This window comes from Sceloporus undulatus, chromosome 6, assembly GCF_019175285.1.
Source record: "Sceloporus undulatus isolate JIND9_A2432 ecotype Alabama chromosome 6, SceUnd_v1.1, whole genome shotgun sequence".
NCBI lineage: Eukaryota > Metazoa > Chordata > Lepidosauria > Squamata > Phrynosomatidae > Sceloporus > Sceloporus undulatus.
Genome location: NC_056527.1, coordinates 166,106,744 through 166,133,523, shown reverse-complemented (window position 1 = coordinate 166,133,523; position 26,780 = coordinate 166,106,744).

Genomic DNA, 26,780 nt, shown 5'->3' with positions numbered 1-26,780 from the left:
TTACTCAGACCTCTGAAGTGGTATAGTCCATTCTACCCTTTTCAAGATGTTGCTGTGCCACGACATTCAGCTCCATCTATAAATTAAGTCTCCGAGGGACTTGAAGTTGGCCCACAACAAATGAAGTCAGCGAAGTTGTCATTTCATTAGACAGATAAGAGCCACCCGACAGTTGTGGGAATGAAATCAGCAAGCATTTAGCACCAAAAGGAATCTGGCTGCCTTTCAACAGCTATTAAAGTTGATGATTAAATGGCTGCTTGATCCATACCTCCAGGTTTCTTGCTTGTAATGTTATTCAGGCACTCTAGTCAAGCATAACTATGTTTATATAGATCAGATAGACCAGAAAGTGTGGAGGATGCAGTATGGATTGAGTCTTTATTTCCAGTGAAACGATGCACCCACTTGCATCATTCTAGAAAAAATGCAGTTCCCAAAAATCTCACTTGTTTTAATTTTTGCAAGCCGCTTTGAGGCCAGGGTTGGGGAAAAGGTAGGATACAAATGATGATGACAATGACAATGAAGACGATGATTGTGATGGTGATAATGATGGTGATGATGATGATGATGATGATGATGATGATGATGAGCATGGTTTATGGCCACTTACTTGGAATAAATCTCATCCCACATACCAGCCATTTAATGCATCAATGGCAAAAGATGAGTCTGGTGGCATATTTCATTTCGATTTCAGCTGCATGCCATAGCCAAATTCTCTCAGGTAAATATTCCTCTGCCCCAAAAGGGAGCAGGATTTGGGAGGAGGACTAAATTCTCCCTCCAAATTTACCTCTTTGTCCGCTATTGACTCTCCTTCTAGATAGTGGCTGCAACACCGTTTTTTAAAAATGCCACTGAACCTTGCATTTTCACTGCCATGGGTCCAACCAGCCAAGAGTTGAGCATCACAACATCAAAATCACAAACAGAACCTGATGATGGGAAAACAAAGCAAATCCAAAGTGAGGGCAATGCTCCCTGTGTCACATTGCCCTTACTCTGAATTGCTATACAGCGCGCCCTTGGCTTATGCGGGGGATCCGTTCCGGACCTCCCCCCCGGGTAAGCCCAATTCTGCACATGCTCAAGCCCCATTGGAATGAATGGGGCTCATGCATGCGGCGGCATGCACATGACATGGGCACACAACCCATTCATTCCAATGGGAAGCACCACCCTTGCGCCTCACATGCTCCCACACGGCTTCTTGTGTATGGTTAAAGCCATGTATAGCGCACCCGCGTATGGCGCAGACACACTGTATATGCATAAATGGGCTTGTGAATATATGGGAAATGGGCCATGATGGCAGGAAAGAAATCAGACAACATGCACCAATGTGATACACCCTTCTTATACAGACAGATGCCAACCATTGAAAAAGTGCAGATAGAGCCATGTCTTCTGATGAGGATGGCATGAGTAAGTGTTTATTCTTATTTGTAGAGCTTGGCTTAATCATCATCATCATGTATCCATTTCTTCATCTCAAAATAAATCTGGGAGATTTGGGAGTCTGCTTTAGCTTGGACCTTACTGATGCCGAAGAAGGCCTTTTAAGACAAACACATGACAAAACCTCAAATAAAACTCAGGTGAAATTGCCATGTTTTATTCTTTGTCATCACCCCCCCCCCCAACCCACAAATGGTAGAGGACTAACAATAACATCTCTAAATGGATACAATTGATAAAAATGCTGATTTAAAATCTTTGGGGAAATGCTATTTGCTTTTTATTGAAAATAATGTAATAAAATAAATTTATCTAATAAAATAAAACAAAACAGTCTGGAATCCATTTCAGCTAATTTTGAATTACAGCAACAAAAACCACTTCCATAGTATGTGAAAGGAATGGAAGAGAAGCAACTCCCCTGACATTATATATGTGTGTGTGTGTGTGTGTGTGTGTGTATATATATATATATGCACATCAGTCAAAAGCATCAGTAAATAAAGCTCTTTTTTCATATGCAAATGGGAAGTTTTGAACAAGAAAGAGGCATTGTTTTATAAACAGCGAGATAATATTCTTGAAAAAGGTTAGGAGTGATTCTGTAAGTTATCTCTGCCATAAGGAAATTTAGAGCTCACACTTGCTCTTTTCATTAAAAACAGCTTTTCGTCGAGGCGCACGCAGAAAGCCAAAGCATGCATTTTAATTAGTGATTGTAAAAAGAAAAAAATATATGACTTAAGAAACTGACACTATTAAGGTCTTTCTGGAACACACTGTTGGGGGGTATTCTTTCTCGCACATGTCTGCAAATAAGCATGGACCCAACATGGCTTGAAATTAACTTGGTTGCTCTCTAAGCAATCTTTTCCCCCTCTGTCTTCTCTTAAAAATTTAATGTTTAATGCCTAAATAGTGGTTAAAGTGGAATGGTTTGCTTTGGAATGAGAAGCCTCCCAGGCTCATAACAAGGACAGATTCTTGAAGGTCGGTTTGCCCCCCTTTAATAGTGGAAGTGGCACAACTCCTTCCTTCCTTCTTTCCTTCCTTCCTTCCTTCCTTCCTTCCTCCCTCTCTCCATTTTCACTTTTGCAGCTTCAATGACTGCAGCTGCTTCCACACTGCAGAATTAACATGGTTTGACACCACTTTAACTGTTGTGGCTCCATCCTATGGAAACCTGGGATTTGGAGCTTGTTGTGGCACCAAAGCTCTCTGACGGAGAAGGCTGCAAAACTACAAATCCCAGAATTTCATAGCATGGTGCCATAGTAGTTCCAAGTTGCATTAATTCTGCAGTGCAGATGCAGCCTATGATTCTATGGACTGTTAAAAAGCAGAAGGACTTGGATGGATTGTATGAGTCTTTTTTTTTAATCAATGATCCAGTCCTTCCATGATTGCTCCATATGTATTGTTGTATATAGTTTATTTTTAAAAACTTCATATTTGTTTTTAACTTACTATGTCATTTCTCCCATTAAACCTCACAGTTTTCCCTAGCTGGCTGTACTTGGACCTACAGTACAAGAACATCTGAAGGGCAGCATGATGCTTAATATAAATTGGAGTCTCCATTTTCAGAGGATGTTTCTTTCTGAAGGCAAGTTGTGTTTTGTTTTGTTTGGTGGGAGGCAATAGGATTGGACTGTTGCCTCCATGTCTTCCTGGTGCATTTCTCAGAAGCATGTGGCTTTCTAACTACCACCAGAAACATTGAACTATATTGGATGAACCATTGGCCTAACTCAGTAAGAGGTTTCTTATGTTCTCGGTCAATTTGGGCATCATTTGCTATTGCACCCAGATCTACAATGTTAACGGCCTTCGTTTGTTAACATATACATTTGCAAACCTCAACAAACATGCTTGCAAGCCTCCTCAGACTCCTAACAATGTGCTTCAGAAGAGCAGATCTCTGCAAACAGATGGATAACAGCAAAAGGAATAATATTTCCTAGTATGTGGGGAGCAAACATCACCATGGAGAGAAGAGGCCTATGAAGATGGCCAACTCGTATTTATCACAATTCCACACAAATAGGCCTCTGCTTTGCAGGAAATTACTGCACCAGAGTCAAGTGCAGAGGGGGTGGAAGGGGGAAACCTCGGAGACAGACGTTCCCACATCTCCACCCCACAGGGACCGGCTGACGTTGAAAGAGCAGAGAAGTGAGCCATTAAGGTACAGTGTGAGATTGACACTGACCTCGGTCTGCCACCCGGCTTTTTCCCGCCATCTGCACAGTCATGAACTTTGCCTCTCAAACTTGGCTTCTCAATTAATGTGTCCAGCTGGGAGAGGACTCCCTCGTTGGCCTAATAGCATCGCTGCCACCAAGCCGATGTCATGCTAATGCTTCGAGAGAGAGAGAGAGAGAGAGAGAGAGAGAGAGAGAGGGATGGGGAGAGATGCACTCTCTTGGCAAGGAAACAAGGCTGTCCCTATAGCCATATTGTGTGCAAAGAGTCCCTTGAAATCCCCCATCCTCTTTGTAGGCTAACAAAATGAACAGAGGGATATAATCCCATTTCTTTAGGGAGAGGGGATATTCCCCAATGATTTTCGGAGAAGGATCACTATCAGCAGAAGCACAGCTTAATTTGATGATGATGATGATGATGATGATGATGATGATGATGATGATGATGATACACTCATCCCTCCACATTTGCGGATTTGATTATTCACGGATTTGATTAATATGTTCTCTCTAGGAATATCTAGGCCCTTCACTGCAACTGTGTTGTCAACTTTAACTAAACGTTGCACTGAAAGACCTAGAGATTCCTAGAGCGAATACTCTACTAGGCCTTTGTAGCTCCTCCAGTGCAGCTCTATGGTCAATGTCTGTTGGACATCTTCTTATAATGCCCAAGTTTGCTTTTTTCCTTCCAAAGTTTCATCAACTCCTGTAAGCTCTTCCTCACTTCAAACCTGTATTATCTTCCAGATGTATCTGACAATATTTTCTAGGAGAGCTGTCATATTAACAGGAGTGAAGTGAGATGGTCTCTTGATGGTATGGCTGCAATTACAGCTTTGCTTCTTTGCTGTGAATGGTGCATGTGCATGTGCATGTATGTGCAAAAGCAGCCTTTCTGAGATTGTTCTGTTTGGCTACGGACCTCACTCTAAACTTGCTCCCTTTTAGAGATGTGTCTGTGCCATGTTCAAAAGGTTGCCACGGAGATGATGGAGGGCAACTGCTCTCATCGCAAACTGGAGGGCAGGAATTGATGAGCCACCTGCCACAGTGCAATGCCGTGAGAAAAAACCAGCTGAAATGCATGAGGAAGGTGCCCAGTGTCTCTCTTTGCGAATCCCTGTCCTGAAGGCACCTCCTTCCCAACCAGCCTCATCTCCATCATTAAGTGGGATGAAAAAATCTTGTACTTTCAGAATTGTATTTTTTCCCTTGAGCTCAAAACGCCTCCATTGTTTCCCTTCTGCATTAATAAAACAAGACATAAAACACCTCTGCAAAATCTGCAGGACCAAAACCTGACTGCAGCTCTAAGCTCCCTCTTGAACTCAGACTAGAATCATTCACCAGCTCCAGCAAGAAATGCATGCTACCAAAAAAAAGCCGGTTTGCCCATTTCGGAAACATGCAGATAATGCATGTGTCACTCGATATTCACATGCATTTAGGGCCAGCCAAGGGAAAAAAAAGTAATATACAGCAATGATATCTTTGATCACCGCAAGAACTGAGAAACACAGGGACTGTGTCGAGTGTGGTTATCATCAACCCATTTTCTATTCCCCGTGTTCGAATCATTTCATGCATTCCATAACCCGAGCCCCGATGCCTGGGCTTCAAAAGCAATTTCGGCAGCAAAATAAGGTGCTTTTCTTCAATTTTCAAGCCATTTGTATGAGGTTAGTGTTGTTTACCCACCTGGCACACTGATATTTACATACCCCTTTAAAGAAAATTGGTAGGTATGATTTATGGAGTACTGTAAGAGCACAATTTTCCATGTAGTGCACCTAATCTGAAAGGCCACCTTCAAAGGTCAGCCTGGGCATACAAACACCAAGTCTTCTCTTTGGAATAAGTTAGGATATTCATTTTTCTTGGGGAAATGTCAGCTCTCCCTGACTCCAGGGGTTAGTTTATGCAGATAAATGCGTAAGCCTTTAATCTAAAAGAGGGGAAAAAATACTCTGCACCAATAGAAGCAAAGTCCATCTATCACTGTTAAGACCTGTAATTTGTTTTTATTTAAATCCCACACCAGGGCAGGAATGGGCAACCCAAAATGTTAACATGGTAGCACACATCTTCCCGAGTCGAGATTAAGGCATAGAAATAGACATCCGCTTTCAATCTGGGCATACAACGCATCGTATCTTCCAGGGTGGTGGTGGGACGTAATCTGGATTTTAAGGCGCTTCTGTATCTGCTCATGTTGCGCTGGCTGTAAGTGGATCACCATGTCTGACCTGAGCATGTTTAATCACCCAATAAGAGCACTGTACATCTCCAGCGTTTTATCTTTTGATGAACAGCAGTGACAAATGTACTTTGAGCATATAAATAGCAGGAAGAGATTTATTTCCTATTGCTGCGCTTGCAAGAAGATAAAGGAAAGACTCTATGAAATATGTCCCATGCTGGAACGGAAATACAATATCCATATTTATTTCAAGCCGGACTCCTTTATGCTTAGAAATCTTCCTCTGGCATGCATCACGGGAAGAAACGTTAAAAAACACCAGGCCATTGGAGATTATTTTTAAACTTGGGACATATCACGAGAAAGCATGATTCATGGGGAAAGGTGATGAAGCTTGTTGGAAGGCAATAGGAAAAGGTGAAGACCACACACTGCTCTGCTCTGGTGACACAACAAACTACAGTTCCCAGAATTCCATAGCATGGACTCATGACAGTTAAAGTGGTGGCAAAGTGGAATATTTCTGCAGTGTGGGTGCAGCCATTGTCAGGTTTTTAGCTAATCTTGTTTTTTGTATGTCACTTTTTTGCAGCAGCAGCAATGATGATGACCCTGGGATAACCGAAGCCATAGTATTTCCCCATCACCATGTATGGATGTGAGACCTGGACAGTAAAGAAAGCAGAGAGAAAGAAAATGAACTCATTTGACATTGGGTGCTAGAGAAGAGTCTTAAGGATACCGTGGACTGCCAAAAAGACAAACAAATGGGTCCTTGAACATATTGAGCCTGAGCTTTCCCTGAAAGTCAAGATGACTAAATTGAGGCTGTCGTACTTTGGCCACATCATGAGAAGATATGATTCACTATAAAAGGCAATAACACTGGGAAAGGTGGGTGGCAGTAGAAGTAGAGGATGATGGCATATCAGATGGTTAAACTCAATGAAAGAGACCATGATGACCCTGGGCCTGAAGGACCTAAATAGAGCAGTTGATGATGGGGCAGTTTGGAGATGTCTCATTCATGGGGTCACCATGAGTCAAAGTTGACTCAAAGGCAGTTAACAACATGCTACCTTGGGTCCCATGCCAGAAGAAAGGTGGTATATAAAATAAATAATAAATACCTGAATGGATTGAACTGATCCCAGTTCTCATTTTGTGACTGTTAGGAGTAAGAATCCTAGGAGGCTCAAAGCTGAATGGTGGCTGCATGTAAAGAGTAGCAGTCTCCATCCCTGGCATTTACAATAAGATTGGAAAAGACCTCTTTCTGAATCTTTGGAGAGCTGCTGCAGTCCCTTGGATAAACAATACTGAGGTATATGTGACCTAATATAAGCTACTGCCTTTATATCCTCCATTGCCCCCTTCTCTTACTTGCCCCCACTTCTTCATCCCTGCTCCTGCCGCGGCCGAGACAAACCAGACCACGATGTTATGACAGCAAAAGGGAATATACTGTAAAATATTAGATCAATCTTGCAAAGAACAGTCAATATTCCAGCAAACACATGATGGGTGTAAATAGCTTTCTTTGTTTTCTTTTTCTTTAAGATTAGCTATTTGTACCTGTCAAATGCTGAGAATATACTCGTTACGACGTGCAAAATGGTTGCCCCATCTACGGAAGAAAGGTTGTTTTCGTTGGTGTCATAACATTAATCATGGATAAACTCATTGGATTTCCAATCTGAATGCAGTATATGTAATTCCGCAGAAATCCCATGGAGGTTTAGTGCTAATGTCCACTGATTTTAATGTTTGGTTGACATTAAGAAATGCTGTTGCAATTTTATTTTTTGCAAGTCCCATCTGAATGCCTGAACATAGACGGGTTTGTGCGCGCACATAACTTTCTTTTCATTTCTCATAAAGTCACATAATCAGTTCTTGGATTCGTCTCCTTCTTTAGGATATTTATCAGACAGTCACAGTACGTTAGAAAATGAGTCATCTTAGGGGCAACGCTTGAAAGAATGAAATCCCTCAAAGTTCAGGTTACCTTGTTCATCAATTCTTGACATTTCAGCATTTAATTCTGACACTCCATAATAATGGTTTCTGAGATAGCGAGGAAAAGGACACATCCATTGGTATGCAATTATGTGCATAATGAAATGCACAAATGCAAATGAGGTGCAACATGCCAGATCTTTGGAGTGCCTTTTGTCAGAAGTGAAGGCACCACGAGACTTTGATAGATACCATGTCGGATGTTTGTTCATTAGCACTCTGATAGCTCTTTAAAGGAGCATCTATACAGTGTGCCATTTCTGGAGGCTGATTAGATGTAACTTTTGAAGATGAAAACAGCCAGAGGTCATTCAGTTCCTCTTTTGTTTTCAGCACATTTTAAAACTGTCACTGTGCCAACCATGTTAATTTGAAGCTAATAATAATAATAATAATAATAATAATAATAATAATAATAGTTTTCTTAAGTGATCAAAAATAAATTCCCCATACATTTTCTCATTCAACCCTTATTTATTTATCTATTTTTTAATTTGAAGTATTCATATCCTACCCTTCATCCAAAAGTTTTTTCCCAGGGCAGCTTACAAATCATTATTTGGACAGTTCCCTGCTTTCAGACTCACAATGTAAATAAGACATGCCATATAATGGAAAGGGAATGCCAATGGAGAAGAGGATTGCCATAAATCCTGCAGATACTGGCTGCTCTTCTCTTCCTCAGTGGCCAGAGCAATGGCATTTGAACATGGAAGGAGGGCAATCTTCCTCATGTGCATCCCTTGTAATATCCCTCCAGGTGCCACTGTGGATTTGCAGTCCTCCTTATCATGTGCAGTTGCTGCATGATGTTGGACATCCTCGATCTGTGTTGACCAAATGTAAAGATCCTGTTACCCCCAGCATGGACGCAACTATATTGGACATGCCTGTTACATGGCTATAACACTTATTCAGCACTAAGGGATTCTTAGCCAGACTTTTAACAACTGAGATAGTTAAATCTTGGACACAAGAGGGACAAATATATCAGTTCTGGTTTCTCCCACATTCATTAAAAACAATGATAACAGAACCATAGAGTTGGAGGAGACCATGAGGGTCATCAAGTCCAATGCTATTCTGGCATGCAGGAATTCTCCATCAAAGCACCCCTGACAGATGGCCATCCAGCCTCTGTTTAGAAACCTCCAAAGAAGGAGAGACTCCATCATTCTGCGAGGGAACATTTTCCACTGTCAAACAGCTCTTACTGTCAGCACATTCTTCCTAATATTGAGGTGGAATCTCTTTTCCTGTAGTTTGAACCCATTGCTCCCAAAATGACATCTCTCCTGCAAGAAGCCCACCATGTTGGTTCAGCTAGCTAGTTAGCAATTCAAGCCAAACAAAATGAGCAACGAAAAATGTAAAACAAGCAGGAAATATTTCTTTGCACAAATATTGTAAAAATGCTATTCGGCTATGCATGAATTTTGCACACAATAAGTCCCAGATTGCCAATAGGCTCCTGAAACTGTGTAGCTTGCAAAGATTTTGTTGCAGTGGGAAGGAAATTGCTCAGTTTACTCATTGCTTCCTTTTAGAAGAAACACAGTGAAAGAATTACATCCCTTCCTCTGAGAAGGGCTGTTCCATTTCCACCTTTCTTGTGGATGTCTGGCTAGCATAGATAGACTTTCTGGCCTATTGTTAACTCCAACAAGAGCAAACCCATTGCATCCATTGGAACTTGGTAAGTCACGTTCCACTGGTCCGCTGTAGTTGGGATTGGCAATAGGATTCAGGCTTCAATCCATGTTTCTTGTGACCTTTGATTGGACAGGTGCAAATCAACTCAAGGGCCAAAACTGCTCTTGCAAACTTATATTTCCACGTGTTATAAATGCCTTGGATCATATTTCTCCTTCCTTGAAGCTTTTGGGTAAAACCCTAGTAGCTAATAGCCTTGGTGAATCCACCTTCCCTCCCTCCCTCCTCCCCGTCTTTCCCCCTCTTTTATGTTAATGTGGTACAGTGAACCTAAAATAAAACCCTCATTAATAAAATTCAGGCATGCTGCGTAGCACTGCAATGCCTGAAACATTCCTTTCCTTTATTAGCCTGCTTAGAGTAACTTGCCAGCGCTCTCAGGCTGCTCAGCTGCACTGCCAGGAGTGAAGGATAATTAGTTCTCCATGCTGGTGGTGTCTTGGGCCTCTGCAAAGTGGAGGCTGTCAGCCCCATGTGGAGCCCTGTAGCGAGGAATCCAGGTTACTAGGGATGGAATGGAGATTACCTACCTTATTTCCTCCATGACCTCCGGGTCAAAACAACGGTTGGTCCCCGAGTTGAATTGGCCTTGCCTTTGTACTTAAACTAAAGCAGCTTCCTTAATGAAATTGGGGGGCACGGCAGGCGAGAGGATGGGAATCTGGCGTGAATTAAGGGCCATGCACAAGCATCTCAAGTTGCCAGTCTAGAGGCGAAATTTCAGATATTTTGGTACAGGATTTGCTTTGGGGGATAAAACCATGCTGGTCTGGAGTAAATCTTAGACCTGAGAAACATGGCCTGAAATCCTGTTGGTTCGTCTCAACCTTGTTGTTGGTCAAGCAATTTTAATGTATGGCAACCCTATTAGCAGTCTTCCTTGGCAAGATTTGTTTAGAGGGGATTTGTCATCGCCTTCCTCTGAGGCTGAGAAAGCGTGTCGTGCACAAGGACATCCAATGAGTTTCCATGGCTGACTGGGGATTTGAATCCCGGTCTTCCATCTGGTCCAACTCTCAAATGCTGGCTTTGTTAATCCCAAATAAAATAAACAGCAAAATAAGTGGTGAGTCAACTTACAGGTAAATCCAATTGATCCTCAAGTTCTACTCTAGTCAAGGGCTAACGTTTCCCAAATTGCAATGCTCTGAAAATTCTTTTCTTCTACAGCATTTTAGAAAATGGCAGCTATTAGGGGAACACGACAACAACATCATGCTAGCTTGTATGGGTTACATCTCCCTTACCCAAAATGCTTGGGACCAGAAATGTTTTGGATTTTGGATTTTTGGGGATTTTGGAATATTTGCATATACATAATGAGATATACTGGAGATGGGACCCAAGCCTAAACATGAAGTTCACTTATGTTTTGTGTACCGCCTTACACACATAGCCAGAAGGTAATTCTATACACAATATTTTTCATAATTTTGTGCATTAAACAAAGTTTTTGCACACTGAACTATCAGAAAGCAAAGGAGTCACTATCTCCACCACACATAGAGACAGTTTTGGATTTTGGAATAGTTTGGGTTTTAGGATTTTGGATAAGAGAGCCTGAACCTTTATTATTCCATAAGAAGTCCTAGCAGTTGCCCAAAGAGGCTCACTGCTTATGACAATTCATTGGTGAACTTAATACTCAAGACCAAGTTTTATAACAATAGTCTTAGGTGGTTTCTCCCTCCTCCCCCCAATAATTCTTATTGACAAAATGGAAATATGACTGATAGAAACAAGTATATAATGTGCTCTATAGGGCTGGGGAACCCCTGACCCTTCCATTGCTTTCAAACTCCTGTGCCTACAGTCTTTAGCCAGATACTGGCAATGCATGATGCGCTTAGTAGCACAGCAACACCTGGATGGCAAAAAGGTTGTCTACTGCTATTTTGAGTTGTTTGAGATTAACAGATGTTTGCACCTGTCGGGAGGGTTACTTTTGGCAGCTTCGAGTCTGTCTTAATCCATGCTGACCTTTATCAACGAGTGACAGAAACGAGGATGAAACTAGGCTACAAACTGAAGATTATTTCACAGTTTGCTGGGAAACGTCCTCTAACAAACGACCTCCGAAATGTCAGAAAAGCTAAGAATTTGTGACACATGCAGACTGCAGAGATGTTAATCAATTAACTAGAAGCATAACTAGCTAATGGATACGTTTATTTACCTGTCGATGGTGCAGCTCAGTGTCTTTAAAACAGGATCTTTGTAGAAGTTTCAGAAACATGCAAACATACAAATTTATCCAATTAATTCGATCAATTAATTCGTGATTAATCCACAATGACAAGGTCAATATTCAGTTGTGCAATATCTCTCTCTATATAAATACACACATTATTGGTGACAAATTTTGGTGGGTAAGTAGCAAATGGCAATGCTTTAAGGCCTAGTTGGAGGGCTCCGTTTCTGTCCTTAATTAGCCAACATGGGTTGAATTCTTCATGGCACTTACCACTTTCTTAGCTGTTCCCATTTCCCCACCATCCAGCGCATTATTTAACAGCTGCTTTCCATTGGCGCTGGTAGGTAACTATGTGATATGTAACTTGTAAGCAGTCCTGCTGTTTGTTACTGGCAATTAATTTCTCTGGAGCCTTTCTTCCATTCAAACGGAGCCTTTCTGCACCAAATCCAGCTATTCTAATACTCCCCACTTCTGCAGTGGAGGAAAAAAGCTCAGAGTGACAGATTATCACAGGGCAGTTAAGCATGTAATTGCTCAAATGAGTTAAAATCCCTTCAAATATCTGTCTTTGTACCTCATCACACCACTTCATGGACTCAAATATTTGACAATTGATGAAGATAAACTAAAGGGATCTTCATTAGCTACCAACCACCGTGACAAGCTTCTTTCAGAGCAAGGCTGGTGAATTTGGGGGACTTATTATCTACTTAAAAAGCTGCAGGAAAGCAGGGAAAAATACTTCAGCACACTTTAGAGAAGGAGGGGAAAAAACACCTAGAAGCTTACATGGTACTTAGGGTTAAACAAAAAAAATGGGGGTTTTGCTAAATTGAAGATGATACGTGTCAAAATTAGCAGAGCATCAAAATCGGAAGGGGAATCCATCAGTAGTCTGGTCGCTTTCTGGATGTCCTCAGTGAATAGTCATATTTATTGTAAAACATGGAACAAGAAGGAACCTATTTGAAATAACAGATATGGAGGCATCTGTCTAACATCTCCAATTGCTTTTTTCCGCTCCTGTTTGGTTTGTACCATCTTGTCGGATGAAGAAGCCCATGGAGTTTTGAAATTTGGCAACAAGTATATTGTGCATTTCAGGTGGCCAATAAAGGCATCACTGGTGGATTTTTGTTTGTAGGAAGACTCTCCATAACAGTAACAGTAACCAGTAACAGGTACATTACCTACATGAGTGTTTTACCCCAAGTTCCCCTTGGGCTCGCGGCATTTTGCTTACATGATGCAGTGTCAAAACTGCAAATTGTATCTGAATTGTCTTTGCGATGCTCTCACCCAATTTTGGGCTTCCTCTCACTAACTCACATTTTGAAAACTCACCTTTTCCTGTGAGTTTTCAGCTCTCTTCCAGCAATGGTGGCAGCTATGGGCACAAGTGAGGCCACTACGAGGCGCCCAGTGTTGAGAGCATGGCTGGGTACCTGATCTCAGCACCAGCAATGGATGCTGGACAGAGATCAGATGGGAAGGCAGCTGTCTGTCATTGCTGGGGGAAGAGAACCTGAATCCACAATGTAATGGGCAATTTGGGGGACAATTTGGGGCCAGAACTTTGGTGTAGGCAAGCCCTGAGTATGTAATCACACTAATCTCGAACTATGAAATCCTATGAAAATCCAAAGTCAGAATCATACAGGTCATCATATTTCCATGGATGTGAAAGGTGGACAGTGGGGAAAGCTGGCAGAAAGAAAATCAATTCATTTGAAATGGTGTGCGGGAGGAGAGTTCTACAGAGACCACAGATGCTAAGAGGCAGCCAACAATGTAAGATGGCTACCTTCCTTCTATGCTTGCAATTTTCCCAGCTGTCTGACCATCGTTGGAAACTGAATGTTGGACTAACTGAACCTTTCGCCTGATCCAGAAGGGCTTTCAGTTACGTTCTTGAGATATAAGCATTCCATGCCTTCATAAGATCAATGTCTCCCTTTGAATTATTAGATTGCTGTTTGACATTCCATTTGACATTTGCTCTACAGAAGTAATCTACATAGGGTTTGCTGTTGGGCAAAAAGTGCAGCCGGGGGGAGATAAAATGGACATCAGAGAATGAGGAGGTAAGCGATGTTGGCAAAAATGTATTGCATTCTGCAGTCTTTCACCTCTTGTCAGGTTCCTTTTTTGCGGGAGTCCTTCTCACTGTTATTATCTTCCTCCTCTTACTTGACAGGTGAGGTCAAGCACTAGGCTAGTCAATAAAGTTTCTCATGTATATTTCAAAGAACAGTAGTCAATTAACCTTGAGAGAGGTAGACATTGTCTTGTCGACAACAATAGCCCAAGACACTGAATGTGTGGCAAGAGCAGAGTAGCAGATGGGTGAAAGCGCCAGACAGTTCGGACAGGGATGGGAAACATCTGTCCATGCTTTCAGCATGAAGGCAGTGACAGAAGGCAGTCACCTATCATGGTAAGGGTTTCATTTAGGAATGTAGCCCATTTGGATTGCACCGTACATCAGGATGAAGGCAGATTGCAGCAGATAAAATCATAAACTTTGAAAAAGCTAACATTTTGTATCATTGTTTATTGAATTCATACCTTACTTTTCTCCAGGGATGGGACTCAAGGCATTGCATTTTTGTGAAATTTGTCAGCAAAATTAATTTCAAAATACCGGTTCTGTAATTAAAAGCACACTGAAAGTGGTCTGTCCTTCCCCACAAAGGTTGAGAGACATGTGCGATGAAAAATCTCCTCCATTAGGTTGTTCCAAAATCCAAATGTACAGTTATACTGATGTACCCTCTTCCACCTATGGGACTGGGAGAAATAGGGGTCCCTACACTCTCACCCCCCAAAATCTAATCTGGGGCTAAGGAACCCACTGTATCCATTTTCATTTTATTTTTTGGGTGGCATGGTGAGTGCAAGGTGGGATTGAGAGAAATTGCACCACACTGACTGTTACGCACCAATGTGACATTGGTTTTAGGACTAAGACACCAGCTATGAAGGTTGGCCCATCTTACTAGATGTCCTTCCTTCAAATGCCAAGGCAAAATTCAAGTGGTGCTTGGTTTCTTTCCAATAAAACACATACTCCATTTGCAAGTTTATCTTTGTCAACAGCAAGGAACAAGGAGGATCAGGAGGAACATCTGTGAGTGAAGGAGAAGGAACTCAGGGATCTCAGCTTCACAAAGGAGGAAAAGGGCACACAGTTTGCACTTTACTACTTTGAGAAACCCTGGGCCAAAATGGCCCTTCTAATAGCCAGTGTAAGATCATTAATAGAAAACGACTGATAGTTGTTTTTGTCTACTTAACACCCAAGTTGCAGGGACAATCCAGTATTGCAAGTTACAAGATATTTTAAGGAAGCACTTAGTTGGAATAAACATCCAGAGATAAAAATGTAAAAATATTGCATGCTTCTCTCTCTCTCACTTTGGAAATATTTATCTCATCAAGCAGAGGGGATTTTTTTCTTCTTCTTTGCAAAAGCATTTCATATGCAAAAGGGATCGCTCAAAACTGGCAGAACGAAAATTACTTTTTTCCGTATCTGCTTGGCAGAAACCCCTGTAGATGCCACTCTCCTCCCAAGGACTCACATTCACCTCCTACAAGGACTGTAGCCGTCGTTATTTTAAATTGATTGCAAAACACAATTATACATAAAGAAATGCCACAAAGGACTCCATCAAATGCACTAGAGCAGTAAATACTGTTTTCAATTAAACTTTAATCTAAAGGATATTATTCCACTGTCCAGGACTTCAACTGAAGTATTTTTAAGCAAACAGACTTTAATTACTAGATTTCATATTTCTGGCTCCGAAAAAGTTTGTTCCTTTAATGAAGTGTGCACTTTTGAAAAGAATGGCTTGTCATAAGATTTCAGGTTGTGATCTTTCATTCCATCAAAACCCCTAAATTGTCTTTGAAGGCATCTTCTTTGAAGGGAGGAATGCACAGGTCACAATTAGAGGCTTCTGTCCATTTTCAGGTTATTTCATCCCCTTTTTACTGCTTTTGGGTAGCAGGCAGAGTGAAGGAATCAGGCAATGCGTAATGAGATGGAGAAGAGCACAGAGAGAGTGTGGTATAATGGTTTGCTTATTGTATCCCTACTTGAATCTATCATGGGGTTTTCTGGGGCTGAGAGTGTGAGAATCACCGAATATCACCCAGTGGGTTTCTATGGCTGAACACTGAGCTCCACTCTCCATAGTCCAATGCTCAAACCACTATACAGTGCTGGATTATCTCTATGTTGTGAAGTTGAAGGCTTGCATGGCTGGCATCCATAGATTTTTTGTGGGTTGTTAGGGCTGTGTGGCCATGTTCTAGAAGAGTTTATCATCTCTGAAGATGCCAGCCATAGATGCTGGCAAAACATCAAAAATAAACTCTTCTAGAACATGGCCACATAGCCCGAAAAATCCATCTCTCTCTCTCTCTCTCTCTGTTCTCTTATATATATTCATATATATATATATATATGAGAGAGTGAAAGAGAGCAAGGAAATTAGGAACAAGGCAGGACAGTGCCCCATTGCTGATGATGGTCCTGTCCCTGGTGCCATCCTCCTGTAATGTCACTGGTACTATCCTTGGTCCATATCACTTCTGCTACCAGACCTTGGATATCATGAGGATCATAGCCCCTGGCTGCCTCCTTGGTTTGGAGAAAGCATTTTCCTAGGCTCAACAGCTTTGTAAATAAAGAAGCTTTTCCTTGTTTGCACCTCTCAAGAGCTGTAGTACAGAGAAATGCACCTCTCCTTGAGCAGTTATGCCTTTGCACCTCCTCAGCCATGTAACAACTGTAGCTGTGGTCTCATGGGGATTGTCAAACTGGTGGGAGTTTGGGGATGAAACACAAAGCACCTCCTTCGAAACAAGATAAAAACACATAAAGCAGACATTTGTCACCAACAGGAAACTGGTCCTTGTGTTGTTACATTTTAATGGCAAGTCAATTCAGGGGCCCTAAGATAATGCACTTTTCCTCTGGATAGCATCTTTCCCATAATTCAATAATGCCAGGTGCCTGAGACTTTACCATGATGTCTGTTTCGGTTTACTTCATTGCTTCGGATTATGACCTTGACAACTCGCGCGAAGCTTTGACATAAAAAAGATTACTACAGTAAAATTAAAACATGTAAGAAACTTGTTCAATATTGTCAGGAATTATAAATTTAAACCTGCGCTGTTATTAGATATTGAAAGAGCACAAAAGGTAACTCACGCAGAGGTTTTAACCTCTGCGCCCTCCTCTGCGCCAATTAAGTATAATGTGCAATGAAGTTTTAATCTCATATAATTAAACATGGTATTAATTTTGTAAAACGAGAAAAAGGCTTTTTAACCTGTATTAATCAACCTTTTTGAGGAAATAAGTGTATTCCTCCTGGAAGTGTTGTTGTTGTTGCACCCTAAATTAAGGAATAAATTGGATTTTTGCATACAGTTTTTCTCACTTATTTGGACGAAATCAAAACAAATAATGTGTTTTCTCTTTCTGGCAATAGAATTAATTACAAAACATGTACTATGTATTATTATTGCTATTGCCATTACTGAATGACATTTGTATGATATGAATGTTCTGGACAGAGTGTGGAAATAATGAACTATATGTAACCCAGTTACCTGTAAATAGTTACTTTGGGCGTGACAAAGCTGTAACCGAAGCTCATTTCAAAGACTATCCAAATTAGTTCCTTGGTATAACAAATGATGGATTCTGGTTTCTTTTAAAAGGTCATTCCCATAGAATGGCACACATTGTTGGCTTTGGTGTTGTGTTAGCCAAGTATTTTCAATGGCATCTTCCAGACCTTCAAATTGACTTGGTGGGGTTGGCTCCAAAAATAACGTTTCCAATCTCTGGGAGGAAGAGATCACGGTTTGAACAGCAATCTTCCCAAGATAACCCCAAACAAGAAGGATCCTACCATAGACTTGAAAACCTCTGAACAGAATGAGAAGGAAAAATGAGGAACAGCATTTTTAACTCAAGTCTTTAGTGGTTAGTCAGGTGGTATTCTCTCTCTCAGTTTCTCCCTTTCTCTCTCTCTCTCTCATTCTCAGCATTAAACGATGGTTTTCTGGCAGGATCATCTGGAAAACTCTGATATACGTTTTGTTGTTGTTTCTTCCTCTCTTTCTTTGCCCGATAATTGAGGCAGAATCCCCTTGTCTTTAAAATGCCATATATTTCCCACCTGGCAAAGGACTCAGACAACTCCAGATAAATACCCTGTAGACACACACAGACAGAGAAACCACTGTAATTGCCTTCATAATGACTCTCAGACATCAAAGGGAGGGAAATAATGGTATTTAACACTGTTTCCATTCTTTCGCTGAAATGTAATTTTATAAAGTTATTGTCAGGCAGCGCGTTGACTGTACAAGCGCAACTGTCATATCCGACTCATATTAATTAGCTCCCCGCGAAAGGTCTGGGAGAGGATGTGCAAAGTTCTCTCCCTTTCCGATGGCCCGATATGCGGGCAGAAACTACAAGCGCGGTGCCCTGATTAGCGCAGGAACTTAGATCAGGATTTCCCCAGGAGTCTGGCGACTGGCATTTGGAGGAATCAATTAATTAGCACTCCAAACAATCCCATTCATGGGATCATGAAAGAACATTGCACAGTTGGGGAAACTTACGTCGAGGGTGGGAAGGTACTCCATTTTGGAAGAAAGGCGGGATAACAATCCAATAAATAAATAAATAAATAAATAGCCCCAAACCCCCAGAAACTGATGCAGATTGATCAACTGAGTAGTGTTCCATGTCTGGGATGGCAGAAATCCTTTTCACCCCTGTTAAGGACTTCATTCCAAGATGGCTAGGAGGCAATGTCAACATGGTCTTCTCTCTCACTTTCTGACCAGTTTTTCTTTCACTGATACTCCTGGGCTCTTTTACAGTTGCTAGAACGCTCCAGGCTGCCCCTGGAGTATGTTGCTGTTGTGCCTTCTTGTCATTTCCAACTTATGGTCACCCTAAAGTGAACCTATCATGGGATTTTCTTGGCAGGTTTCTTCAGAGGGGATTTGCCATTGCCATTCTGTCAGGTTGACTGGGGAATTTATCGTACAACCCCTTGGGACTCTCCCAGCCCAGAATGAAATGGAGAGGGATCGGAACAGAATGAGGGCTATCATGCATTTTATTGCATGCGAGAATGCCGCCACCAATGCTGGAAGTTCCAATTTCGTTTTCAAAGTGTTCAGAAGCATTCCTGAAAATTGCCTCCTCTGGGATGGATCAGGAATGGAATGGGAATGTCTGGCAGCATCGGCGGCATTCTGGCATGCAATAAAATGTGTGATAGCCCCCATTCTGTTCCCATCCCGCTCCCTTTCGTCACTCCCCGATCACATCCCAAGGGATTGTGTGATAAACTCCAGTGTGTGAGTTGGCCAAGGTCACCTGGTGGGTTTCATGGTTCACAGGGGTTTCAATTCTTGGTCTCCAAAGTTGCAGTCCAAGACTCAAACCATTCTGCCATTCTGGACGTAACACCCCAGAGTACTTTGGTCCCAAATCCCCCCTGAACTCACCCTTAACTTGTTCTGCTTTCCCATGATTCTCCTGTGATGCTTGTGTGGCATTGCTGTTGAGGTTAGAATGAGGCTCAGCTATGCTATCAATGCTAGGCACTTTATTCTGACTGCAGAGTGACTCCCCCCTGGATGACAAATAGGAACCATGAGTGAAAAGGCAACTGCCTATCATCACTGAAGACCCTTCTTACATGAAAGCCTGCCACAAAAGATGAGTTTTAAAAATGTGGGGTAAGGAGAGGAAGCTCTGATTTGGGTGAAGCCATCATGAAAATAGAACTCGGGGTAAAATATTCATGTAGACAAGATCCCTATCTCACCGTCCATCTCTTTCAGTAGATCTCTGACTACAGTTGCAAGAATCCACTAGCCATGCTAGAGATTGTGGTCCACACGACCCTTCTCTTCTCCCCAAAACTCCACTTCTTGGCAACCTCTTTAAAATTTCTCTCTCGTCAAACAACTCTTTTCAGAACAACAGGTCCTTTCTGCCTCTGTGGGATGGTGGCTCTATTCAAAGAGCTATCCAAGGTTCTGGAACTATTTGGGATGATAAGGTTTGACACCTTGAATAAAAGTCTAAACTAAAATCCGTAACAGATTCACCATCCTGGTCACATGGAGGTTGCCAGCTGCCAATGACTTCTTCTCTATCCTCCTCTTTCTTTCTCCTTTCACTACATTCTGCTGGATAAGGGAGTAGATGTTTTTCCTACAGGTGACTTGTGGATGAACTCCTGAAGTTAGGCTTAGGGTGCAAGTTGTCCACGACATGCTATTGAGCACTGCAAAAATTGCCAGAGAAAATGATGGTGTTGTGCGCCTTTAACATTTGTGGAACCCCCCCCCCCCCGCCATCCTCTTTCTTTTAAATTGTGATTGTCAAGTTAGCTGTCAGGGCTTGTTAAAGACTTATACTGGGAATGAGAGCATCCTTATTTTGCTAATCAGCTTCCCTCCATATCTGCATGCTCATTTTCTGATACCTGATGAGGCGACAAGGTCACTGGGCATACAAGTACTTATTTGAAAACTTACATGCTAGTGAGATAGAGGTTAGTTGGGTCTATCAGATCTGTCAATCAATTAATGAAAATTATTGAACAAGGACACGGCGGGGGAAAGAAAGCCAAGAGAAGAAATGAAAATGTCCAGGGTGAGACACTGTAAGCAAAGCCACCGATCTGATGCGATCTGGTGACTTGAGTCACAGGTTCGGGAGAGTGGGAAGATATGCTTATACCACTCACAGAAGGGAGAAATAAGAAGTATAATTTATGGGTCTGAGTTGAAACAAATGGAAACTAATCAAGTGGATCCTTCTTTTTTTGCAGTACTAAATATTCCCAAGTGCAACCCTTTTAGGCCACCTCCATCGTTCACAAAAACTCTTTTTGTTTTTAGCCATATCCTGGCCAATATGGTGACTGGAGATGGTTACTATGTGGTTTGAGATATAGCCCTGCCAAAAGGTATTAAGTTATGTGGTGTATGTGTGGGGTGCAAATTCATTCATGGGGGTGGCATGGGTTTCACCCAGAAAAGCACACAAAAATTAGAATGGTTTTTGGCAGGGTTTTTTGGACATACCAAAGTGGGGTCCAGGAGTCCAGAGGTCACCTGAAGCCCATGATAGTTATTAGCAGTGAGCACTGAGCACTGATAGCACTGATAGCATTGAGCCATGACAGCTAAAGCAGTGTCAAACTGCTTTAATTCTGCAGTGAACATGCAGCTGAAATCAGCATGGTTTTTAGTAATCTTTTAGACCCAACTAGGAATGACCGATTAAATGAATGGGAACGTGTTCATCCAACGCTTATGCAAGTTCCATTGATTCCAATTAATACTGACAGTAGGTTTTAGGCCCAATCATCACTACTATGAAAGAAGTGAAAAGAGAAGGCTAAATGTATGTAAATACATGAAAATGCTCCCTCCACCCTCACAAGCACCCCAGAAACATGTATTAAGTCCAAATACCTCTGGTTTCTTATGCATTCACTGTCAACAGACACTGAGGTGGTGCCAGTTCCTGCCATCATTTTGCAAGGACTGCACAAGAAAATGGAAATGTTTGGGCTTTCTGTTGAAGGAGGCGAATCTGGAAAAAAAATTAGTTCTTGTTCCAAATGCTTGTCCACTCCTGCAAGCAAAGGCCAACAGACCATTGCATGTTCTTCTGTCATGAAAGGGGGGAAACCCTGATGATGAGACAAGTAGAAGTAAGCCAGCCATCCAGCATTTCAATCACACGCCAAGCCTCCTAATGTAGCATTGCTCCAGAATGGCAGGGAATTTAAATGGTGGAGGAGAATAGTAATAATAACAACGACCACCTCGAACTCCTTGGAGAGGAGACAGAATGCAAATGCAATTAAGAAACATTTCATAGATTACTCTTCATGTGCTAGGATGGTGAGGGAATCCCTGAACATGAGTAGATGTGCTTCTGGTCTCTCCTAGGCACATGCAGCGACTGCAATTACAATATATGCACGGAGCAAAGCGGTTCAGTTTTTCATTTACATGTGCCGGCCAAAGGTAAAGTCAGGTGCTCAGTCGTGAATTTGGAAAACTGGAATGAGAAAAGGGGGGAAATCACATATGTGTGCTGAGATGAATACCTATAAATCTATGGCAGATATAAATAGCAAATGCAAGCGGAACTAAAGCAGGGTGCACAAAAGCTGACTTTAAAGGTTCGCTATCACTACGGTACATGGTGTCCCTGGCACAAGACAAGAGTATCCTGTTTATCAGTACAAAAAGAAATAATTTATAACTTGATCCATAGGGGGAAATGGAGAAATAGAAAAACACAGCACTCACCCAAAAAGGGGGAAAAGGGAGAAGAATGGGGAGGGTGTTTGCCAATATGTTTGTGTGAATGAAAGATAGTGGAGACGGGGAGGAGGGGGAGGCATGCAAAAGAGAGTGAAGTCAGAAGCAGAGAGATACTGACACCAAATCTCTGCAAAGCGTTCAAAATTCTCCAGCTGCCATGCTTTTAATTTGCTACCGTTCTAATTAAAATGCAAATTAAATTTATAATTAGCATCAGCGCTTTCTAAAGAAACCTTTCCTTGTGCACGGTGTCAGCATATGGGAAGCTGGTATGGTGGAAAGTTTTGTCAAAACAGAAGAAGAGACACAAATGGATGGGTTAAAAGTGAGGGAGGGGGGATTAGAGAAAAGAAGGAAAAGAGGGGAGCACAAAAGTGTGTTGGGGGGGCGAAGTGGTGGGTTTGAAAGGGCAGGAGGAGCGTGGTAAGGGGTCCCATGTTGTAACAAAGAGGTTGCTGAATCTTCGAGATTCGTCGAGGAGTTACTCTGCGTTGAATCAGGTGTCAAGGGTCATATTGCGTGTCACTGGTGTTGTATAGAGGATGCCAAACAGGCAAAAAGGGGTCATGGCTTCTGATCAAAAAGCCCCTGGCCCAAAATTAACCATTGCTTTCTCCCAGATGATTCATTTTTTAAAATTGATGGGAAAGGAAGCAATCAGAACCACAGCTTTACTCATGGGATGCTACAAAGGGGACAATGATCTCCTATGTGTGATGCAAAACTTTGCTTTAAAAAAACCAATAATAATAATAATAATAATAATAATAGGGGAAAGTATAATTCAGACTAAGCATTATTTTTAGAACTCTCACTCATTTCAGTGGGGAAATTAAGCATAAACTTAACATCTTCTCTTCCTAAAGTCCAATGGGTATCACTTCAGACAGATTGTTTGCCAGGGTCTAAACAAAAGCATTACTTCATATAAGGCCTCTTTAGATATTACCCTTCTCATTGCTGCAATTTAAGCATGCTTACTTGGCAGCAAATCCTCTTCCACATTTACTTAGGCATAATTCCCATTGGGATTTACTTTTAGGGCAGCCATATTTGGATTGTACTGTAAAGTGCACACCAAAGATGTTTTAAGAGAGCATTCCTAGATTTGGTGGTTGACTGAACATGAACCAAAGAGCTAACTGACTGCTTGGAATCACCCACTAAGAGAGAGAGATTGCATTTTGAGGGGAAGGTTCAACTAACATCTCTCCTTACAACATGAGATCCTATTGGATCCTGTAATATAAGTTGCTCTTCAGTAAAGTCTTGAGAGCTGCTGTGCTCCTCCTGGGGAAGATTCATTCAATCAGCATGAGAAGAATGCTCTGTCCATGTAGGTTTTACACCAGGAGAGGGAATCCTATGGCTCTCCAGACTGTGTTGCATTGCAACTCCCAGCAATTCTTCACCATCAACTGTTAAATTGCACCATCAGCTGTGGAACTGCAGTTAAACATCTGGAAGTCCACACGATCCACTTCTCTACACAGCACTGAACATCTCCAAGGGTTAGTTGAAGGCTTTCATGGTTTTCAGGCTAGAGTTTATTCCTGACGTTTGGCCAACATCTGTGGCTGGCGTCTTCAGAGAATGCTAACATCCAACTCTCTTCCATGGCAGCATTCTCTGAAGATGCCAGCCACAAATGCTGGCGAAACGTCAGGAATAAACTCTTCTAGAACATGGACGCATAGCCCAAAACCCCCACAAAAAAATATCTCAAAGGGTTGTTTTGGTCTCTGTTACAGAAGTGAGTGAGGGAGTATTAGTGATGAACTCAGAAAAAATATGCATGTATTAGAAATAAATACAGCAATATTAAACACTGGGGGAAAGCACTTCATAAACATTAATGTATTGTGTGCCGATGTGCATCCGCACTGCTTCTACTTAGAAAGTAGAAATGTTCAGTAATTTATGGGATATTTACAGTGCATTTATTTTAAGAAAACAACTGTTGTCACAAGTGGAGCACCCATTTTAATTTGGAAACAAAGCTTTCTGTTGTTTTTAAACTAGCGCTAACCAATCGGATATCATAAAGGCAACATGTGATCGACTCAACTGACTAAGACAATGCAGAGCAGCCTCCATTGGATGGACTAATTGCTTACAGTTCAATAAATGTGTGATCAAACCATTAAAAGAGCCCAGGCCTTCCCTGCATGGTTATCTCATAAGCTGAAAAGGAGGCGCAGTTAATCTGATAAGTGATATGGTACAAAGTCTTGCTTCATCTTTATCGAGAAAACAACATGAACACCAGTGTACTGCCATTGTGACTGCATATTAAGCAGCAAATGTGGCGGCATTATATAAAGAGAGAGAGTCTTGATAAGACTACCTTTGGACAAAATTGACTCCATTGTAATGGTGTTTTATTGACGGGAGACTTTTATGAGTTCTTCGAGGAAAAGGGAGACCGAGAAAACACCTCTGATCATCAATGCAAGTCATTTCTTTCTAGCTCCTATTAAGGAATGTCGCTGTAGCCTGAGAGCTTTTCATATTCCAGGGATTCCATTTTATCTATTAACTGGACTCAGCATCAGATATTTTAAAATTTGAATTGTAGCGGGGACGAATATTTCGTAGGTGCGTGTTAAGCTGTTATTAAGCTGCAGTGGAAAGCAGTATAAGCATATTTTTAGAAGTCAAAGAGTCAATTAAAAACTGATAAGCCTGTAATATTGCTATTGTGGATGTGTAAAATTCATTCCACATGTGCGGAGGGTTTGTGCTATCTTGGGCTTGCGGAAAAGGTACAGACGCAATTCCGGCTTCCTAGTTTATTAATAATTTTTGAGTCTATTTTTAGGTGGAGATGGGAACTAACATAACTACAGGAATGCTATATAGGGATCAGATCCTCTTCACCCAATATAAATCAGTTTGCCATAGATTAAAGTCCTAAAATGATATTATTGGCCCAATAGGGATGCTTGCTACCAATCTACATCACTCAACGGTTTCATACAAGATTATGGAAAATCAATGTGTGGTGTGATTTCACAGAGAGGCAGTGTGGTATAATGGTTTGAGCTTTGGATATGACTTTGGGGATCAGGGTTCAGTTCCCAATGTGGCCATGGAAACCTACTCTCAGTCCCAGAAAACCCTGTGATAGGTTTGCCTTAGGATCGGCTTAAACTGGAACCAACTTGAAGGCACACAACAGAACATCAGCAACAGCAATGATTTCATTAGATTCAGCATTTGCATGGAGTAACCAGCAGGGATGGATGAATTAGACTTTGAGTACTTACTTCAGTACTTAGATATAATATTTTGGTGCACGTTTAACTTGCATGACTCCTTCCTATGAAATCCTAGAAACTGGAGGTTTCATATAGGAAACTGTAAATTGAAATAAACTACTCTCTGAGGCAAACAAAGGCCAGAATTGTTGGGAGGAGGGACAGGGAAATGCAAGCATAAAAGAAATGCTTTGTGGAATTTCTGATTGTGGTCCTTCCCCCCCGACACCCCCATTCAGTAAATGAAGTCACCTTTGTAGTGGGTTTCATGAACCGCTGGGTAATCAAAATTATTATGCCGCCACCTGTTGTCCATTAATTATTCTGAGAAGATACTCATAAATCATAACACCGGACAATAAATCAAACTGTCAAGACACAGATCAGAGGTTATGCATGAAAAGTTATAGGTCACCGAGAGGGTGTGAAAGATCAAGGTTTAGGAGCATCACTCATTGTCAAGTAATGTTGAGAGAAGTGTCATCCGGACAAAAGAAAAACTGAAGTACAGAAGAATTTGGGCCTGGAGACAAACCCGGGATTCATGCATTAAAAGGGATCAAATTGACATGTCATTACATTGACAATCTGGCAGCCAGCAAGATGCTCCCACAATGCTCTGGCCCCACCACTTTTTATCTCTGCTGATCTCCGTTTTGAGTCAAGGTCTCTTTTGATACCTTCACCCACCTAGTCCCTTTTGTCAGAAAGCTGAAATCCTGCAAATCAGTGACTTTTATTCCTCTGCAAGTTTGGAAACAAAGGTGGATGTACCATTACTATTAGATAGCCAGAGTATGTAGTAAGAAGCACTGAGTGGTGATCAGAGGCAACACCAAGTGCTATGTAAGATCCTAAACAATGCTGCTAATCTCATAGCAGGAAGAACTTCTTGTTACAGATTACATTTCTAATGTTTGCTGTTTTTATTCTCCACCAAATCAGGACTTCCACATTTCCACACATTTTGCTTTTGATTCCTTCTTCTTTTCAAACTCTTGAGTCCCATCTTCCCACTCCCAGCTCTGGATTTGCAACAGAGCATCCCGATGAGAGCCTTATAGGAATAGATAAATCTGTATGTTTCCAGTCTGTTTCAGTCAGATAGGCTTTTCCCCATAATTCCATTCTGTTGGGATGCAAAGGGATCTTGCAGCAACTTTGAGAATGAGTGAAAGAAGTTGTAGCGCAAAGTTTCATTAACTTAGGGGCTGAATACATGTTTCCCCTGGCCTGGCATCATCCTGTATGGATGATACTGGCCAATAGCCCACGATGGCATTGGACAGACTGGAGACCAGTCCAGGAGT